At 24.8% G+C, this 22,981-nt stretch overlaps 1 protein-coding gene across 15 annotated transcripts in view; it reads left to right on the top strand.

Moving 5' to 3' along the window:
• The window catches only part of LOC105837723 (potassium channel subfamily T member 1), a 213,675-nt gene that overhangs the window by 55,662 nt on the left and 135,032 nt on the right, over window positions 1-22,981 (top strand). The window contains exon 1 of one of the 15 annotated variants that reach the window (XM_036283235.1): window positions 1,469-2,831. The exons of 13 other annotated variants lie outside the window; for them this stretch is intronic. The gene's annotated coding sequence lies outside the window, so the exon portion shown is untranslated. Of the gene's footprint in view, window positions 1-1,468; window positions 2,841-22,981 lie in introns of those variants that run through there. One more of the 15 variants, XM_036283236.1, reaches the window with a different exon arrangement.

The raw sequence follows: 22,981 nt of genomic DNA, 5'->3' as shown, positions 1-22,981 counted from the left end.
AAAAATATTGCCGCTACAATTTTTCAGTGATTTTCCACTCCAATAAGAGTTAAAGTTTATTCTATTATCGTGAATTTCTTGATATTCACTCTCTAATAGAGTGAATTTTAACGCTTATTGAAGTGGAAAATCATTTGAAAAATTGTATGGCAGTATTTTCATTATGTGAAATTTAGGAAGTATATAATCCTATTGAAAAGAGATTCAAGCTAATAATAAAAAAATTGGTTCAAAAAGTTTCTTAATTAAATTTAAAAATCTAATTAGGTGTTTTTAGGGAAACTTGTAAATAATAATGTTAAAGAAAGTCAACAATTTTGAGTGCTATGTGAAATACGCAATTGTTATGAAAATATGGAAAAATATAAATTAGAACAATTAAGAAGTACAAGTAAAATATTCAGCATATTTTTTACATTAGTTTTAAGTTCTGATTTAGAATAATAGATAAATAGAAGTTTTGTAGAAAATACTGTTGTGATGATATTACTATTTCAGTGCAAAGTTTTTAATAATGTTTTAAATATTAATTAATTTTTATATTTAAATTTAATTAATTAATATTAATTAAATATACGCACTTTTAGTTTATCTAATAATATTATAGTTTATTATGCTGCTCAGAAGCATCTGTAAGATTCCCTGTTTTCCTGAAAAACTGTAAATAATTATATATTTATATAGTTTTTTACAATGTGTGTGTGTGTGTGTGTGTGTGTGTGTGTGTGTGTGTGTGTGTGTGATCTATATTATAATATTTATACTATAATAAAACGTTCATTTAAAAGATTTATTACGTGATAAATAACATAATGTAAACAATATATTCGCTAAAATCAGAATGAGAAATGATTTTATTGACCTTAGAAATGACGTCTCAAATTATGATTTAAAAGTCTAGCTTCTACCAAACACATGAATCTAGTTTTAGTTCAATAACAGAATCTAATTTTACACAAGAGTAAAAGGAAGTTAAAATTGATCGAAACTTGTATAATTGCTCTTAAAATTAAGTTTTGTTTTACTTTGAATTAAAACTACAAATTGATGCATTCCATAGAAACCAAATCATTATATAGAACAGGAAGTTTTAGAAATGCTGTATTTTGTAAAACACTTGTACAGAACGCAATTACAATTAATTAATAGAGATGTTAGAAATAGAAGCCACTCATAATTATATAAATTATTATATTTTCCTCCCAAATTTAGATGAAGACAACTCAACTATTTAAATTACATTATTCTTGATTATTTAATAATTAAAAATTTAACATGTTGCAATGTTATTATAAGAGATTCATATTATGTTATTATAATATTAGAAATTTTATATATTCTCTTGTTTATTTGCTATGTTCAATATGAAAGATTTATTAATTTTTATTTTTTTTAATAAAATTATTCTATACTTTATTTTTTCTAAAAAAAAAAGAATAATTATTTAAATTAATTATCAAAAATTAAAATAATTTAAATGATTATTAAAAATAATTAATAAAAGTTTGTTTTTTCTAAATTTCTATTTCAGTAATAATACTGAAATAGAGTAATTATATATGTTGATAGAAATGAAAATTTTCGTCATTTTACTGCTAAATCGGAGGTTTAAAATAACCACTGACTCTCATAGTAAAATGACGTTTTTATTTCTATCGATGTATTACTATTAATTTTAGGAAATATGTTGTTTAAATACATGATATGTTTGGAATATTAATCCAATTAAAAATGTATAATTCTGTTAAATTTTTTTATTTTGTAATGCTGTTTTACAATATTGCTTATATATTTTGCAAAAAAATTTTTATATAAACAAAACGAGAATATTTCAACATTATACGTATGCTTCACTGTGACATTAAAAGAATAATGGACTGTTGAATACTGTTGAATAATGATACCAAAACTAAAGACATTAGATTATTTCTAGATAGACTAATGTCTGATCAATACTGTGACTATTCTATTTCTATCTATCTTCTTTTCCCGTGTTATTCTTCCTAAAATAATTGCATTTCTCTTTTTAAGAATTTTTTGCTTAAATTGTATACCTAACGATAAGTTAAATCGTTTAGTGACTTTTAAAGTATATATTAGATCGTAATCATGAATTACTGATAATTTATTGTATTCAGAAAGATAACGAAAGGGATGTGTGGATGATGGAAATGAACAAATCTGATCACGACGTGTGATTGTTTTTGGGGCGTCTGCGCCTACGATGGTGCGAGTGAGTTAGAACCAGAAGGTGGGTTGTCGAGCGACCAGCCAAGCGACCGCCGACCGACCAACCAGGAGGAGGCGCGGAAGCCCTCGGGATGCCAGTCGTCTCCGAACCGCCGCGCGGTTGAGATGTGAGCCCTCGTGTTTTGCGAGTTCTGTTAGCATCAAACCTCGTGTACCATTCTTCACTTTTAGTCCACATTATCCCTCATCAATTAGCAATTGCTGATACGCGAACTCGCACGATCGGAGGTGTACGTGATTCTTTGCCGCTACCACCACCGCCGCCGCCGCCGCTGCCGTACCGGAAGCGGTAGTGCTCACGTGAATTATCTTCTCTTCGGGCTCGCTTCTTCCCAGTGGCAATCGAACAATCGCGCGGTCGTGATCGTGATAGAAAAGCGACGATATCTCTAGCAGAAGAGAAGACAGGGTCAGTCACCTCGGTGTTAGAATTTGCCGATTGTCCCTGCTTTTATGCCATCATCGATCGATATATCTTAATTTATCAGAATTTTGAAAAATTATGGCACCCGATTCTTGCGATTGGGTGCTGCCGATGACTATAAGCCGAAAATACTCCGGAGAGGAAAATCGACATCGAGGTATATTTGGTATAGCAGCTCTTAACTTTTAACCGCGATATTACATCGTAAATTTATCCGCAAAATTGTTTATTTTCCGTCTCGCTGGCAACGAAGAAGTTTCTTTCGTTCTTATATTATACTTCTATATTGCTCGGGTGGTAAAATGTGTTTTTAAATCTATATAATAGTCTCCCATGTCTTCTTTATTATGATAACACTCGTGGTCTTATTATGATAACACTCGTGGGATACTACACATAAACATTCAATTTCCTTTCCATATATCAATTGAAGAATAAAAGATCAATCTGGAAAAGCGGCTGAGAAAATTCTATAGAAAAGTTTGAGATTGTTTTCCGCGCTTTACCTTATTTTGTTTCCGTCGAACTTGGGAAAATATTTTAGTTACGACATAAAGTGACGCGCTTGTAAATTTTTTAAAATTAATTTTAAATCGCATTTTTTGAATATTTCTGATTTATTAGATAATAGAAGATAAATATAAAATTTCATTCATAATTGTTGCACGTGCACATAGACGCCATCTTGAAACGTGTGCGACTTGTATGCACAAAGTATCTAATAGCATACTTTTTTATATTTTTATTCTTTTGTTATTAAATAATATTGAAATTTGGTACTTTATCTGAAAAGGAGAAGATAATGCTATAGTCCTCCACATTTACATTTTATACAATAATCTTATTAATCAATATTTTAAATTGATATTTTAAATTTAAAACTTAACACGTATATTTATATTTCTTAACACATTTATTTATATTTCTTAACATGTTGTTTAATCAATTTTCCAAATTGTAAAATATTTTACACTTAGTGTTGTTTATAAAATGTGACAATACTACATAATGAATTGAAGAGAAACAGGAATGCTAATGCCTCATCTCTCAATGAAATAGATTTAAAAATTAGTGTTATTAAAGAAAATAAAGTTTGTTATAAAATTATATATTTAGTTAAAATGAAAAGAAAATATTGAAGAATTTGTGCAAATATATATAAATGTACACATAATTTTTTTAGTACATAAACTGCAGAAAAATCCATGATACATGTAAGGTAAATTGCACATTAGCAATAAAATCACAATCTGATCGAATAACTATTTTGATATGAACACTTCAAAAAGAGGCCATATTAGGCGTATTGAAACGTCAGCACGCTTAGAGAGATTACATTACAAAATCCAATGCAATTGTTTAAGTTTATATAATTCAAAATGTGTATATCCGTATAAATTGATAAATAACAAAAAACCAGTCAAGTGTATATTTATATATTTATGTGATAATACACCCAATTTTAATAAGAATCAGGAAATATGTATGAGTCAAAATACTAAAATATATCTTGAACAAGTTTCAAAATGCACAAAATGAAGCTTATAACAAATATTGGTTATGTATTTGTATACTAGCACCATTGTATAACTATAGGCTATTAAACAAATGATTCCTAATTACTAGAACTTTCTAGTAACATTAAGAAATATTACGAGTAACCTACGAAATAATATCTGCAGGGATCATAATATCACTTTCTTCTCTAATATTAACAGTTAATATACAAATTTTGTAATAATTAATATTTATTTTTAAACGTTTTTTATTTGTCAAATCAAATTATTTTATTTTGTACAAATAGTCTTTTCAATAAAAAAGAATTGAAATTTTGATTTTTCTCTGTTTATGGCAAAAGGATACAATAGAATAAATTTATTATATAATTATAGTATTACTTTCCAGTAAGTTTGTTCGAGAGAAAAAGAGAGAGAGAGAGAGAGAGAGAGAGAGAGAGAGAGAGAGAGAGAGAGAGAGAGAGAGAGAAAGGGAAGGAGGAAGGGAGGGAGATTGCCACAGATTAAAGATAAATTAAATATTTTATTATTAATTAAATCAATAAATTAAATTTAATAAAATATACTTTATTATTAATTTTGAAGTATTTTAATGACTTAAAATAATTAAATTTAGTTATTAATGTTATGCTTAAATGTATTCCACTTAATAAATTCTTCTTAATTCAAGCAAAATTTTTTTACGCAGTGACAATATTACTATCTCTTTGTTATTATTATTATGATATATTTTTGGATAATTAGTACACAATTCTTAGAATGTACATTACGATTCTCCTTTATGTATCAAAATATATAAATATTAAATATAATTATACAACGTGGCGCACAAATTTTGTAAAAGTAAGCATTATAATTTACGTTTAAAAGCAATTTTTTTCTTTTTTTTTTAAATAAAAATAGTTATAATATTAATCTTTACATAATATTAAAATATTGAAGTTTATATCCTTTTAAAATTATTTTATTATGTTATCCATCGTTAACGTTAATACAAAATTTATAATCTAAAAATGATTTATGACAAGTGTCGATCTTGATATTGAATAAATTACATTTATTATTTAAAAAATGTATAGTTGATACAATCTTAACATAGCATGACATATTAATAAGTATGTAACAATTTTCGAAATTTTAGCATGTATTTGTATTTCATGAGATTATTATGGTTGGTTAACTATGTAAAATTAAATTTGTCTGACAATTGTTAACAATAAGATTTTATATACTGTTTATGTATATTCTTAATAATGCTGTTAAAAATGTGTTAGACAGATAATCTGTGATTTATTTAACTATTTATCGCATATTTTAATGCTTACCGATAGTTAAAACTTTATAATAACTTAGTTTTTAATTAACAAAATTTTTGTAACAATTTCTAAAATTATTTTTTTAACAACAGTGCTAAATTTTACGTTATATTTTTTACTTTATTTTGAAAGTTATTTTTAGTTTATAAATTGTTACAATTTTTTACTTTTATTCGAAAAATTACATAATGAATACCATTAAATTTTTGCAAAGATATACCAAAACATTTATTGTAATTATTAATATAATTATTATGTATATCAAATTATTTTAAAAAGTGAAACAATGTTATATATTAGTTTTTCGGTGCATTTGTTATAAGATGTGCCGTATATAGAACTCTAAGTTAAGTTTTTGTTTTCTTAAAAACTACGGTTAATTTATTTGGTTTTACCGTATTAGTTTTATTTTAAATATATGTTTTATGATTTTTTAACAAATTGAATTTTTATGATTTTTTTTATTATACTTCCATAAGTCGAAAATGCTGGTTGTCTTGATTTTATACACTTCTTGTTTACGTACAATATTTCACAGCTTTTGTATATTGAAAAAGTCGGAAATTGACTTATCGGTGTTATGAATAACTTTTTGATGAGATCCAAGTTTTATAATAAACATAAATTGTAAGCATTTACTTTTCCGCAAAATTTGTGCGTTATCCTATAATAAGTATGTATAATAATACACAACAAAATTATCTTTTAAAAAAAAAGGTACAACGTAACCGTGGATTACATTGTGAAGGAAAATACAGCTGTAACTAATTTGAAGATTAGTATAACATTATGCGTTATACAATCAGTATATTACAAAACATTTTGATTTTTTTATGGAAATATATAAGTATTCTGAGATAAGTTAATATTTTGTGTTATGATTTATTTTTAGTTATTATATTAAAAGAAAGAGAAGAAAAAAACGTTTTATTTGAACTTAAAGTAGAAGAGTAGAAAAAGAAAAATGAGTGAACGTAAGGAAAGAAAGAGAGAGAAAGAGAGAAAGAGAGAGGGGGGGGGGACAGAGGAGAATAACATTGTGTAATAATGTCTATGCATATACGTATGTGCATGTATGCATATGACATGTACGTACATACATATATATGCATGTGTGTGTATTTTATTTTTCTTTCCCTCTCTCTTTTTCTTTATGTAAGTAATTTCTTCTGAATATTATATAATATAATTAACCTCAAAGCTTGGAGTTAACAGTATAGCTGACAGAATATGTTTTAAAAAAATAATAGAATAAAGTGAACAGTTTATTCTCTTGCAATGTTGAAATAGATAAAAAGCATGAAATCTTGTCTGAAACAATTACAACAAAGTATACATTATAATGCAATTCATATCTCCGATATTACAGCCTGTGACCACGTCATTGACAGACTAGCTGTGTGACTTTATAATCTATTACTTTGTTGCAATTTTGTTGTTTCAGATAAGATTTTCCACTTTTTATCTATTTCAATAATTTAAAAAAGAAATGGTTGTACTATATCTGAATTTAAGCCACACACTTGCAATATAGTATTTTTTTAAATAAAATTATAACATTTGTAACTATTTTCTTACCTGGCCTGCCATAAGATAGTAAAATACTTGAAAAACTAGAAAGTACACCTTCAGATAATCCTTTTGATATAAATTGTACTGCCAATTCTCTATGATGGTTCTCGCTGAATTTAAAAAGAGACGAATCTTGGTAAACTTAACAACAGTAGCATACATCGGGTTAGAAGAAAAAGAATTTTGATGTAACAGCCAACAATTTTTCGGGGGAGAATTACGTTATTTGATACCTTCAAAGTCTACATATTCTGTCTAGCACTCTATAAATTCCAAGGTTTGTGGTTAATTACAACATCTCTCTCTTTACCGTTCACTCTTTTATTTTATTTAATCTTTTTTTACTTTAATTTCCAATAAAGTATTCCTTTCTCTCTTTCTAAGTAAATATATCACAATGGATGGTTAAATATAAAGAAATTTATTAAAAATTATCACCTCCAATTTTAATATTTGGCTAAAAAAGTTAGATGAGCTAAGAATATTACTAAATTAATTACATGTTAAATGTAAACTAAAATTAATTGTATTTATTGTTATATAATATTATATATAATATACATAAAGTAATTGAGTAAGTAATAAAAAATGTTTCTTATTTAATTGAATTATATATCTTGCATGAATATTATATTATGAAATCTTAATTCAAGTTATAATCAAGATATTTAATATTAAAAATCTATAAATAATTTTGTAATTACATATTTTAATTAAATTTTGCGACAAAAATGATGTTTGAGTTTATTTTCTTTTAAATTGATATATATATATCACACGACATAATATTAATGACTCGTAATACAATCAATAATTTTGTGCGCATGTATAGAACGTTACATATTATGTATTATTACATTTTGAATTAAATTTTAACAATGATCCCAAGAGAATTTTCGTCATGATTCTAAAGGAAGTTTCGCAGTATCAGATTTCCACTTTTCGGACGAGGTCGTTAAATATAATATTTCTGTGTGACATAAGATATGTTCTCATGTCTTGTCAAGTTACGCATACCTCTCTTTAGTTCGAAGCTTCAAATTAGCAACTGTGATCTAACTCACTTATCGCGATTAATCCGTTGTCTAATCTATCAAATTGTTCTTAGAACTTTTCCGAGAGCTTTATTGATTATAAAGAAAAGTGCTTAGAATTTTGTTTCTATATAATGATTTTATAAGTTCAAAATTATAGCTTTTACCATCATTATTTTGAATCGTTATTTGCATATACAGAATTTTTAAGAATACGTAGATTATGATGTTTAGTGATAAAATAAAATAAAAAACTTTTCTGACATTTGTTTTTTGGTAATTGCTTTTTAGCTTTTAAAAGTTACAATTTAATTATATCTAAAAAATTGTATTTTTAAAATAAGATTATATATGATACTTATCAAAACCTTTTAATAGATATTCCTAACATTTTAATATTATTGTAATATTTTATTAGCTAGATATTTCTTTTTTCTAAAATGTATATGTTTTAAAACTGAATAAAAAATATTATTTATAACAATTTCTGGACAATGACATTTAGACCATGTTTTATTTGGTGTTTGCAACAATTATATGGTTATAATGTATTAGTTAGTATTATTAGTCAACATAATGTTTAGTCTCAAAGCCTTAACATCGTGATTTAAATCAGAATTAAGAAAATAACAAAAAGTGGCTTGAAAAACTAACTTTTAAATTATCTATAATACTTATTTTAAAAAATATTTATTAGTAGTTTTATTAGTAGTTTTTATATTTAAATCTTTATAGTTAGCGGGAAATAGTGCTCTGTTTCTGTACACAAATAACACTAACAAATATATAAAAAATATATAGATATATTTGTTAATACAGAAATAATATATTAATGCTTATACGATAATACATACATTATGAGGCATTGTGCATGTAAGACAAAAAAACGTTTCATAAAATTCTTAAAATACATGAGCAGTTAAAAATTAATAAACTTTTTCGTTTTTTTTAATTTCTATTTATCATATGCAAACTATAAGAATATTAGATTGTAGTATTGATATGACGTTATCCTAGATCAGACCAAAAGTTTATCCTTGTGCATGATGAGACGATATGTTTATTCTCGAAGATGTTTATAGCAGCGACTTTAATGAAATGTGCAGATGTCGAAAAGGAAGATTATAGGGGTTCGGTTGGAATCAATTAATCTGATGAACGTAACGATTGGATTCGTTCTGGTGAAAGACAAATATACGATGACTTGTCCCTTGACGGCGGTTCAATCACGATCACTATATTACTGGGACTTAACCCGTGACAGTGCCAATTATAGGAAAGGGAGTTTGCTTCCAAAAAAGCAATAACTTGTGGGGGAAAGATTTACACAAAAAAGTCGTTTAATTGATTATTTCGCCAACAATACTGTGATTGAATTGAGGCACGAATACCAATTTACGAATATCAGTTTAAAAATGATAGAAATTGTTCTCATTTTACGTTTTATTATGTCGGATTTGATTTCAATCGAGTGTTAATTGAAACAAGTAAGACAAATAAAATACCAAAGATAGGAATAGTTTTTATATAAAAAAGTTTGTGACATCAAATTTTTTAATATACAAATTTTTTTTATACTACAAATATTCCATAGAAAACTCATTTATAAAAAATATTATTACCGTCCTACATTTCTTACGCATACATGATTCATAAATTCAGCAACGTTTGTAATTTTCTTACATTTCACAAAAAATTTAGTATTTTTGTGAAAAGAAATATAGAGAACTTTTTAAAAATACATTTTATAGAGAAAAGTTAATATAAAAGGAATTAGATTTTTATTTTGTTTCTATATACAATATTTTGTTGCTAAAATTGAAAATTTGTTTGAAAACTTTTTTTATTTTATTTTGAAATATTGCTGCTTGATAAAACATTATTAAATGAAATTTATGAAAAAATATTTAAGCTTTTTAAGTTGTAAAATTAAAAAATTAAGTAATGATTAAGCGATGGTTTTGCAATAGTATTGAATTTCTTATGTATAAATTTATTTTTATAAAATGTTTGTTAACTTTTAAAGTAAAGTTTATTGTTTTTTTTATTTATGTAAAAAATAAATTTAATTTATTTCTATACGTACGCAAATTTTGAAATATTTTACATTTATATTTAAATAATTAAAATTATTTAATAGATAATTACTTAACAGTACTTTTTCTTAATGACAGCTATAAAATAAAATTGTGCATTTATTCCGTTCATATTGATTACATTTTTATTATTTTTATTTTTATTTTGCTTTACTGTTTATCAATTTACTCTTATTTTATTTTTTAATTGATTTTAACGAACGTATGTTCCATATATTTATTTAATCTTTTGTTGTAGCTAGTAATGCAATATGTAAAGTATATATTTAATTAATTGTAAATAAAACAAATAATAATTTAATACCTGAAAAACATATACTAACGTAGTTAAAATTTTTGAAAGATGAACTTTTTAATTAGATATTACACATTTTCCGAATTGATGATTTTAAATATATATCTTGAAAAACTTTAGAATGAGAATAATTTTTTATTTAATGTACACTATTATTTAAAAATTGAATAAAAATTTAAATTTGTTTATAGGAAAATTTATGTAAATTTTTTAAATCTTTTTCTTTTATACAGTTTTAAATTTACTTGTCTGAGTTTTATTGGGATAATTCAAGATTATATTTAATGTAATCGTAAAATAAAAGAGCTTAAAATCTTTGAATGTAAACATGTAATTTATTAAATTTAATTTTAATTTACGATATTTTATGTACTTTGTTGAATTTTGGAGATAATCATTTAAAATACTTTTTTACGTGCTGTTTATACGTTATAACATGGCCGTTAGTCATGAATGTTTATTGTGTTATGCATTTCACTATTGCAGGTGGCCGAAAGTGTTATAAGTATGTCTTTACGTTATTTTAAAAAATATATCACGTATCAATCTTTTAATTTTAATGTAACTTGAAGGGCTTGAATATTTTAAATAACATAATTGATTTAACGTTTAACGTAATGCGTACATGCATTTGATACGTGTAAGAGGATATATATTTACCTAGGTTCAGGGTTATGGACTATTTGCGAGTGTCGCGAGTTTAAGTCTTTTCGCACGCAATATTTTTTACAATATTTTTACGATACTTAACTAATATTGTTTATTATAATATTTTATAGTATTTTTACCATAAGCAAAGTCGTAAAAACCAAAGATTTTTTTACATCTATTTTTGATACTTTTTTATGATATTATTTACAATATACTGATACTTTTGTGATATATATGTGCGTAATTTGCTAAAAACGTTAAATATTTTATCTTTTAGAAATAAAAATAATTTTGAGGATATTTGTTGATAATGTTCTATATTCCTCACAGGTCTTCTGTAACTGCAATTTTCTTTCCCTCGTTAGTAAATTGTTAATTATATTTGTTATGTATATCCGAAAAACTTCTGCTTATAACGTATTTATAGAACTTTATGGATAACAAATTTGTACCAACAGGAATTATGTCACATTAATATTTATTGAGTTACATATTTAAATAAAAAAAAGATGGTTTATAGCCCCCTTCTCTCTTATTCAATTATTTTCTGCTTTATGTCATTTTTGATCGAATTAATCATAGTAACATGGTCCTACACGAAATTCGTGAACCATCATCCTTCATGTATTTGCAAACCAGAACACGTATTATCGATAAAGACGATGTAACATGGATGGGCGCGTAAGTTTGCACAATGCATAATTAATGGAACGCAAATCGACTTTCACACAGGTCGGCTGTTGCAATCAAAATTAATTGAATCAAGTCAGAGTTATCCAATGCTCGTTCCGGAGATACAATGTATTCTTAAAGAAGAGTCAAAATATTCAAAGATGTCGCATGACATTGATTTGAAGCAGTAGGAATAGTCTTTGTTCATATATAAAATAAATCTTTGCACTAGTATATTTGATGTCTTATCGGTTTAAAAGGTTTGAAGCGTCAGATTGTTCCAAAAGCTTTGACAATTTCTTGTCTGAGAATAAATGTATGAAATAATAAATGTATGAAAGTAAAATTTTGAAAAAGATTATTTATATAACATATAAAAAGAAAATATTAAAAAAAATATCTTTTTATAACAAATTATTAGGGTTTGCTGCTTATCTATGTAAAATTATTTAAATAAAGGTATAGCTTTATTTTACTTTTATTATCTATTTTTACTTTTACTACTCTATAATATTAAAATATTATTATACATATTATTATACACAATTTTTAACAAGATTTAATACTGACAGTATATTTGACAGTATATTGGAACACAAATTACACAAATCAAAAGGTATTAAAAGTGGTGTAAAAAATTCCTCCAAAACTATAAAAGAACCTTTATAAGAAATTGTCAGTCATTATAATGTGAGTTATATTTCTTATATGAAGTATATTTCTTATATGAAGAATTATTTTTTTTTAACTTTTTTTAAATTTAATTTAACTAATTTTTAAATACAAAGATAAACATTTTCTGTCAATTTTGATTATTTTAAAAACAAATATTTGTAAAAAGTATAAATTTAGAAATAAAAATGTGTGTGTGTGTGTGTGTGTGTGTGTACACAACATGCATAGCACGCACACATATACGTATAAATACACAGTTTTTATACCCTAAACTGTTTTTATTACATATTTTAAAAACATCTAATAGATATTCGAAATAAACTTATTTTTTATCTAAATAAATTGAAATTAAAACACTGTACCTTATCTTAGATGGAGAATATGTAATTTATTTTATCTTTGGTTAAATAATTTTATGTTATATAAATTTACTTGTACTGTATATATAAATACGTATAACATATAATTTTCGAACAATCTGAACTTTCAGTACGCTTAAATTTACTTTTCTTGTAGTCAAAATTATATCATACATTATAATTAACCACCCTAAAAATCTTTAATAAGACGTAAATAAAAATGTTAATTATTTATTAAAAAATTTAAACATAAATGCATTAATAAATGTAATTTTAAACGCTTAAATTTTTAAGTGTTTTTTTATTTTATGTTTTACAAGTTTTGCATTTAGTTGCTAAAATTTAACGAGTGATTGTTGTGAGCACCAGATTACGATATTTTTACATTGTTCAGAACACACTGAAAAAACAACAATACAAACAAATATAACACTGAAAAAATATTGCAAAATTTATACGTACGTTTCTCTTGGTCTGGATCGGTGATTTGACGATAAAATAAAACTTTATTTAATTGTTTTTCCGCTTAATATAATTACTTTTAATCTTGAAATATTTGTTTTCTATAAACTCGATATTTGTACCATCAGAGTTTTCTACTCTTCACGGTTAAAAAAGATTTGCAATCGATTTCTGTAACCAGCACAGAGTTTCATTGAAAATATAACAGATGCTCAATAATTGGTTCAGCTTCCGATTTATCTCTTTGTATGTAAATAATCTCTGGAAGATAATTTTATCTAGTTCAACGGCGCAAATATTTTTTGAAGTTTTATAGTTTCTAAAATTCTAATTTTTATTTTTAAACATTTGTTAGGAATTGTGAATAGTATTGTTAATTTGAACTTGTAACGTTTATTGCATTTCAGAAACCTTTTAATCACATCTCTTTAATCATATTTCTCTTTTATTCTGTTTTATTAATTGATTAATTAAATGATGTGAACAGTTTCTACTTCTCTACATTCTGTTTTGCTTTAGTAAATGAGATTTCTGATGGACGTGTATATGTATAAGTTTGTGTAATTAAGCTTGTTAATTTGACAATTTTAATTGTGGTTATTAATCCTGAAGCAATTTTTCACAGTTGCACAAGTTTTTTTATCTATTACTATACTGTTATATTATTATTGTTATGTTTTCATAAAAGTTCATTAGTATAAAATATTTTCTATACCTATAAATTGTCGATTTATTTCTGTATTATTATATTTTTGTATTATAACATGCTGTTCACGTGAAAATCAAAGAAAATTAAACAGTTTATTTAAATTATATTAAATTTGATGTATTATTTGATTGTATTATATTGAAACGACAAGTTCAACAGGTGGAAGAAAATATATTAAACAAGATAATAAATTTTAATTACAACATTTGATGCTTATTCACTTTTAAAAACGACAACATTTTGTCAATAAAAAGATTTAAAATAAAATATACATTATGAATAAGTATTTTTAAAACTTATTTTTGTTTTAATTACTATAAGTGACTTGAATTCTATATTTTTTTTATATAAACTTTTTTTAAATATTTAATATTAAACAGATTTACTTCCATAGTGTCAATGTTTATATACAGTGTTTTTGTACATATTATAAACTTATTATGTTCATGATTAATTTATATTAGTTTTAACAATTGATGTGTATGTATGTATATGCGCGCGGGCGTGCATGTGATGTGATGTGATGTGTGTGTGTGTGTGTGTGTGTGTGTGTGTGTGTGTGTGTGTGTGTGTCATCAATAAAACATTTAGCAAAAATTTAATTTAAAATATGTATATAGTATTATTTTTTTACTATAAACTATATATATTTTTTTATATATTTTGTAAATATTATAATATATCTTAGTGTGTATGATAAAATGCCTTTAAAATGTCACAGCATATAAATTACACAGTAAAACAGAATACACAGTATAAAAATACATATTAGAGGAATTTTTTTATAATAAAATATTATATACTATTGGGTTGTTTAAATATTAACAAGACTGATTTTTAAGTGTGTTTTAAAGTAAATTTAAAAAATTTAAAGCAACATAAAAACGTTTATTTAAAAACATTATGGCTATTATTTTATATATTTCTTTTGAAGTTCTTTTTTTCTTAAAATATTTTTTCCAAACTTTTTAGAATTTTTTTATATTTTCTAAAAAAGATTTTTTATTTTAGTTGATTATCTTCAATTTGGTACATTGTTAATGTACATGTTTTTTTTAAATGTTGCAGGTGATTGATTCAATATGCTTTACCGACACTAATGTTTCAAATATTAATTCGTAGTTATTCATAACCGAATTGAGTAACGCGATTGGTCAAAACTTTATTGTTATTATGAAAAGTGTGATCCATGGCTCTTAGGTTCAAGGGAAAGACAAGATTTAATGATATTAAAGAATTATTGAGCGTTTACTTAATTGCGCTTTTTTGAACGCAGTTATCATCGCGATTGGTAGTTTCTTTATAAAATGAGAAGCGTTTTTACGCAGAATTAATGTAATATATTATAATAAATAAATATATATATATATATATATATATATATTTGGCGGGTAAATTATTGTGCAGAACCTGTAAAGTACGAAGCCGGATCTTCTAATATATAATATCCAGTTAAAAGTATCATTTTCTGGGAAATAACTTTATTTATTAAGATGTTGATAAACAGAGAGGACTTCATTGAATATTTTTTCTATTTGTTTAGATTGTTTTATTTTATTAATTTTATTTAAACAATATTACACAAAATATTATCTTTATCAACTAAAAAATTATTGTTTTATTGTATCAAACATTATTATTAATAAATAATCAAATATAATTGTATTTGTTTTTTCTTCAAATAAACAGTTTTATTTGACTATTTCAGAGCATATATTTTTTAATATATTTTTAATAAATTTTATTAAATCTAAAAAATCTTTCTGCGTATTATATATTGAAAAATTCTAACAAATTGTACTAGAAGAGATGCTATTATTTAATATTTAATATCATATTTTAGACTTCTATTACTAAAAGTACATATTTTACACTTTTTAATAAAAGAGATTTATGTACATATTTGATACATTTTTACGTTATAAAAATCTTATCTTTAATTATTAGAAAAAAAAAAGATTTCTTAATATACTTATTGAATGTATTACAATCACAGAGATATGTGAAGGAAGTTACCAATACCGACATGGGTCTTCTAAAGAATTATTTTGTATCATATCGTGTTTAAGAGTCGCATTTAACGTTAAACGCAAAACGAGATTGAGTTTCATCGCATTGCTCTACATAAAGTATGCCAACGAGCGGGGAAGAAGCTTTTACGAGAGTACTTAATTTTCAATCTCTAGGGGTGCGCAAAGTTTTAGCATCGAAAGAACGTTACTGGGGTAACGAAGCATATTGAAATCCAGAATTTATCACGTTAGCTTCTTGCGACATTTCTTTTTTTTATTAATGAAAAGGATTACTTAGCTTGAAATTATTACTTGTTGATTTTGATAACAACTTCTCAATTGTGTGTCGAATAACATTTTACTCATTTCGAAAGCAAATCAATATGAAATTTTATTACCAGAAAAATTTAATTAATACTTCTAACTCTCCATATGAAAATGTTGACAAATAAAAAGACTGATGTGTGTATATAACTAAATATTATCCCGAGAATTGTTATATTTTTATCTCTTCTCTATACTTTAAATTTTTATCTTTATAGATATGCTTTAAAAAATATTCTAGGATATGTGCGTGCGTGCATGCGTGTGTGCATGCATGCATGCGTGCGTGCGTGTGCGCGCGCGCGCGCGCGCGCGCGTGTGTGTGTGTAAAATCTAAAATATTGCATTATAATATTAGTAACAGTTTAAAAAAACTTTACTTTCAAATAAATAACAAAGAAAAGGAGAAAATAGATAGATGTATTCCAACTGACACAAATGGAAAATAAGCATAATAGTAAATAATATAAAAAATGACATGTAATGGATTTTAAAATTTTATTTTTTGATATATCTGTGAAATCTCTCTAATTTAAGGCAACGTTAGTTCTTTGCATACGGGATATTTCCATCAGATTATGAAAGAAATCACGTAACGAAAAAGGCGTTGTTACCAGACGAACAATATGACAAATAAACGAGAAAGTAACGAATTGAAAAACACCGTTGAAAGCTGACGACGCACGGAAGGTCGGATTGACGCCGTTAATTAAACTAGCTTCAGCCTAGGTAACTGCTAGCATATTGTTAGTACTAACGAGAGTGTCGTAAATATAGAAACGTTGAAAAATAGTAAAAAGGTCGAATAGACTTGACAAGGCGGCATACGTCATGCAATGCATAAAACCATCGTCTCTGTAATCCTGATTTAATTCTAGAATCAAACAGCTCGCGTGATCTTTTCTCAATTATTTTTGTTATTTCGCACGAATTATGTATGTTTTTGTATACATATATATGCTCTTTCGTGTCTGTATAAACGATTTCTCAGAAACGTGCGTAAAGTATGCGATATGTTTGTACATATTTCTTTCCTTCTCTCCCTCAGAGACAATTATTTTAACGTTGAAAAATAAAGTTACAGTATAGTTGTTAATGCGTTATAGTCTTCATTTTTCTTTTTATAATACGAAATTGTAATAAGTAAATTTCTTTTTCAAATTCAAACATTTCTTGAGATATCGAAATATTCTCTACTCTGAATATCAAATATTCAGAATTATATTTTTGAATTTAAAACTTTAAGAGTCGATTGTTTATTGGAAAGCTAATCGACAAATATTTATTATCTATCTTTATTTATTTAGAAAGAAAAGTAACATTAGATACATGTTTGCCTGATAAGTAAGTTTATTAAAAAATTAGAATAATTGGCGTTATTTAAACATTAATTATTTATTTATTATCTTAATGCTATTTAAATATTATTTAAAATAAAAGTTTTAAATAAATAGTGATATATGAAGCAATTTAATTATTTTCCGATATAATTAAAAATTTATAATTCTGATATGATTAGGAATACGTTGTATTAAAAAATATATTATTAATAATTTTTTATTATATAAATATTGATTATAATTTACTACCATCAGATTACATTGAGTCATTTTTTTGAATTCTTAATTTCAAAATTTGCTTTATTTCAACATTAAATATCAATGTTTAAATATTATTAATTTTTTAAATTACAGACAAAAATATTTTATAAAGGACATAACAATTTTTATTATAATAATTAATAAAATAAAATTTTTTTAATATTAAAAAAATTTGGAAGTTTGTATTTATTTTATATTTATCTTTGTTATTTGTTCTTGCTTGTACTTACATTTATTAGTAATAATAACAAAAAATAATTTATATTATAATTATATTATAATTTAAATTTAATAATTACAGACAAAATAAATTTCTAAATTTCTAATTTATAACATATGTGACAGAATGTATGTATATATATAATTACGTAACATGTAAAGTAAGGAGTGCCCTTTCTTTTTACCTTTCTATTATGTATGCGTAATTATATCATATATGCACCTATAGTGCTAAAGGTATAATTAAACTATAAAATATAAAATAATTGGTTTTATTAAAGATTAACTGTTCCTTATTGTTACACATACAATGAGACTTAATTTTTAATATTAAAAAAAATATTTTTTTAATGTAAACTGTCTATGATTATTTTTAATGTTGCCATTATTTATTGTTTAATTTTTGACATGTTACAGAATCTCATATAAAACATAATTAGGAAATATAAAGATTAATCTTTATTGTAAAATATTTTTTTATAAAAGGGTTTTATCTTTTATCGCTTCTGTTGATTAGTATTATGTATAATAATTTTAATAATAGAAAAGAGAAATGTCTCACACACCCAAACACACACAAGTAGATTTTTATAAAAAGACACAATAAAGACAATAAATTGGATAATAGAAAAAACATCTTATGCACGACCAATATTAGTTTAATGTCTGTAAGATTTTATTTAACATTTTAAAAGTTTATAATCGAGTTTCTAAATTGAGTAGCCAAAATTAAAAAAAATGGAACCAGCCAATTTTATTTTAGCACAATGTTCTTTGTCACTATAATGCTTGTTAATAGATCTTGTGTGCTTATGCATATGCTCTCTTTTGAAGTTATCTAGGTGTGAAAGTCTCATATATTGTCCGCGATACAAATTCATATTACGTGTGTGAATGTAAGAATGTGTGCCACTCACACGTGTGTCATGTATATTGCACGTGGCGGTAAATAGGCCGTTCAAATAATTACGCGTTGTTAAATGATTCGTGCATTTGATTCCCAAATGTATTTGGTAGGTCAAATAATAATGTCATACGAAATCGACCTTTGGTCAAAATTACGACTGGAATTTATATAAATCTCTAAAAATGATTTTTTTATGATTATTAATTTTATAATTATTCAAAATTTCTGTATGAGCATGAGAGCAAATAATAAAATTTTATTTACAAATTAGTGATAATACATTGATTGTAATTTTAGAAAGTATATTTTATAAATTCTATGATTCTTTTATGAGAAAAAGAACTGTCTGTATCTAAAATTGACATAATTTTATATGTTTGTATGTTTATTTTCAGACATTTTGATAGTTTCATTCTTAATAAACTGTGATCGGATTATTTTTTAGTCAAAATCTAGTTGTAAATACGTATTTAATACTTTTTGAAACAAATAATTTAGTCTAACAGTTTTGTTAGTGTACTTACATCTTGTTTATTTATTGAGAAAAAATACCACTTATTTAATCTTCAAAGTAGTCAGCTGGTTTCGTTTGTAGATTATTACAATTTTTGCAATTATTTATTAATTAACCTATGTGTATATATATTTTATTATCTTCTTTTAATAATTCACATCTCACTGAAATTACCTATTTCAAACTGTAACTTTAAGCAATCAATTATTAATAAAAACAATGTCAAATTTGTAAAGATATTTTATTCATATTATGTGGTTATGCCATGTATAGAAAGGATTATAAAATTATAATTATTTCTGGCTACAGTAATGTTTGACATCAATCTTTAAATAAAGATTCATACACTGAAAAAAAAAGCAATATATTCAATAAGATATGTTATTGCGGGCTGCCAATTAAAAATATACTCAATACAATAATATATGCTATTGCAGTATCAACATTGTACTTGCATTAATAGCAAATATTATTGTATTGAGTATTTTATGTAGTTGGCAGCCCGCAATCACATATGTTATTGGCTGTATTACATTTTTTTTCTGTGTACGAGGACATTCTGACTTGCGTGCTGCAAGTCATCGACGCTATAAGACTCAATCTTTTCCTAGTGAACAGACAAGAACGAGGTCGGCAAAATGCTTTGTGAGAAGATACACTTTTGCTAATTGGTTCTTTTGCAATAAAGGCTTTCTAAGTACTGCTGGTTTCATGAAAGTTTTTTTCCTTATTGTCTTTTTTAACTTTACTATCTTTTGATCAATATACAATCTGCGCTTTATTACATTCATGATCGAGTTTAAATCTAATTCTACAAGTGTTTTAGCACAGAATTTGATATTTTCTATTTGTGCCTTACCAAGTTTATTGTAAAGTTGATTCGAAAGTTTGGAGGCGCACAATTGTGCTAATAAATGATAATTTATGTTCAAGCAAACAAACGAGTAGATACAATATGACCGACGAGTATGAAAAAGAGATGGAGAGAAATAATAAATAAGTTCGACGTGACAAGTTTACGATCGTTTTTGAAATTGCATATTTGTTGTTCTTTAATACATAACTCTAAGAATGTTACTTTTTTGGTTAAAATATTTTGTATTGAAAGTATGAATAAACAATCTTATTTTACCAAAACCCCTTTTATTAATTTTATAATTTTTAAATTTACAAATTTACTCAGATTATTTATTAGAATTACATAAAGCAAAGAAAAGTAAGTTTATTAGAATTTGTTTATCAATTTTAATATGTCCTAAATTTTTAAGTTAACTTATTAAATTCCATTTTAAGTGTATAAAAAATGATATTACTTGATAAGAATTTGTCATAGCATTAATATTATTGTCATTTTAATCTCATATAATTTTTATGAAAAGATTTAAATATTTATACTTTTAGTTTCTTATTTTTAAATTGAAAGTTTCAATCTTAAGAGAATATTATAAAGAATTTCTTTGATGTTTGTATTCGAAATCATACACACAAAAGTTTAATTTGAGAACAAGCATTGTGCTTTGAACTGACTTTCCACAATTCACGCGTTCAGTGTGGATCGTAATTTGCATGTTACATTACATGAAATGTGTGGGGAAACTGCGTTTAGTGGAGTAATTGATTTATCGATACGCGTGTTTACTGATTTGCTACGAATGATTGTGTTTACATCTACTTCTCAATTTGAGATGTATAATTCTAATATTAATGAAGAAAAAGAGAGAAAGACTTTTATAAGATATTATTTACTTTACGCACTAAAAAAAAGATCTCGAAGATAAAGAAATCTCAAGAAGATAATTATTAGTAATTTTGTAATGAACAATTTAATAATTAAAAAACGTCAATTAGTAATGAAATAAAAAGTATTTATAAATTTAATGATCACGTTAATTCTCTTTTATAAATTTTATTTTTTTTTAATAATTGATATTGGTTTGATGTTAAATCTTTTACTTAATACTTTTACAGAAATTTTTTGTAAAAATCCGTAAACTTTTATTTTGCATTTAGTGTTCTTTTTTTTATTGTATAAAAATAATTTACATAAACTTATTTATTTATAAACATTTACATATACTACTTTTATATTTTATATTTTTAGATATCTTCTTTTTCGTACTTTTAATTTTCATACAGGTCACTAGATTTTGGTTTTTATTATGTCTCAATTATGTCTAGTTTAAATCATGAAATGAAGATTACATGTAAATTATAAGCTTTGACTATTAGTAAGTTGAATATTTGGATTATGCTTATTAACATTTCTTTACTCGGATTATCCGTTTAGGAAGCTCGTCGAATCAGATTTGTTTCCATCCATTAATTTTAGTTTTGACTGCATAAAAGCATGCAAATCAGCATATCCATCGATCCACTGTAATTAAGCGACTTCGGATGACAATTCATGAGTTGTGTTCAAACGTCATTACATCATCACAATAATGGAGTCGTCTCTTAATTCCGACCTCATACCGAGATTGTAGCAGCTTTCGTAGTTCGAAGGTCCATTATTGCAGGATTACGTGTACATCCAGTTGATACGAATGTTAACGTGACCTACATTTTCGGCGATATTGAGATGAAAGAACAATGAAGAGAACGTTTTCATTGTACACGTTTTTTGATATCCATGTAATACCATATAATCTGTTCGAAACAGAAACTTTATTTATTTCGAGAATATATAACAAGTTAATATTAATTCTTGTAATTAGCGTAAGATATTAATAGTGTCTAGTGCCATTAGAAGGATTTAAGTGATTTAATATATTAATGTTAATTACATAGATTAAGTCTCAGGAAATTCCTAAGCGATTTTCTGTTTTAACTCCTTGTAATTCAGGTTTTAATCAAAACCTTTTTAGATCGCAATTACTGTTTATAAGTAAAATAAGTTGCTTTTTCCAAAAATTTAGCTAACGGTTGAGAATATCTAAAAGAAAGAAATATAAAAGTTGAAAATAGAAAGAGATAAAAAGTGAAGGATCCTGCCTTTCTATTGACAAAAATTCGACAAGTAAATGATTTCTATTTATTAGAGTAAAATAATTTGATATAATTACTTTAGTAATTTATAAAATTTAAGCGGCAGAAATAAGTAAAAGAGAATAAAATTGTAAACACTTATTGCTTTTATGTGTATTTTAATATTATTTTGATAAAAAATTGAGATTAAACCACTTTGTACTATCTTATATTGTACTATTTTTTAATCTTTTTTATGTATTTCTTACAATTAGATATGCCATTTCTTCACTGACTAAATTTGTAGAAAGAGCAATTTTTTTACTTCTAAATATCATTTACAATCTAAAAGTTTTGATGGATATAATAAGAATTCAATACTTGTAATAGTTTTCTGGGACTTAATGT

This window comes from Monomorium pharaonis, chromosome 2 (genome assembly GCF_013373865.1).
Source record: "Monomorium pharaonis isolate MP-MQ-018 chromosome 2, ASM1337386v2, whole genome shotgun sequence".
Lineage (NCBI taxonomy): Eukaryota > Metazoa > Arthropoda > Insecta > Hymenoptera > Formicidae > Monomorium > Monomorium pharaonis.
This window is presented reverse-complemented; position numbering and strand designations above follow the sequence as displayed.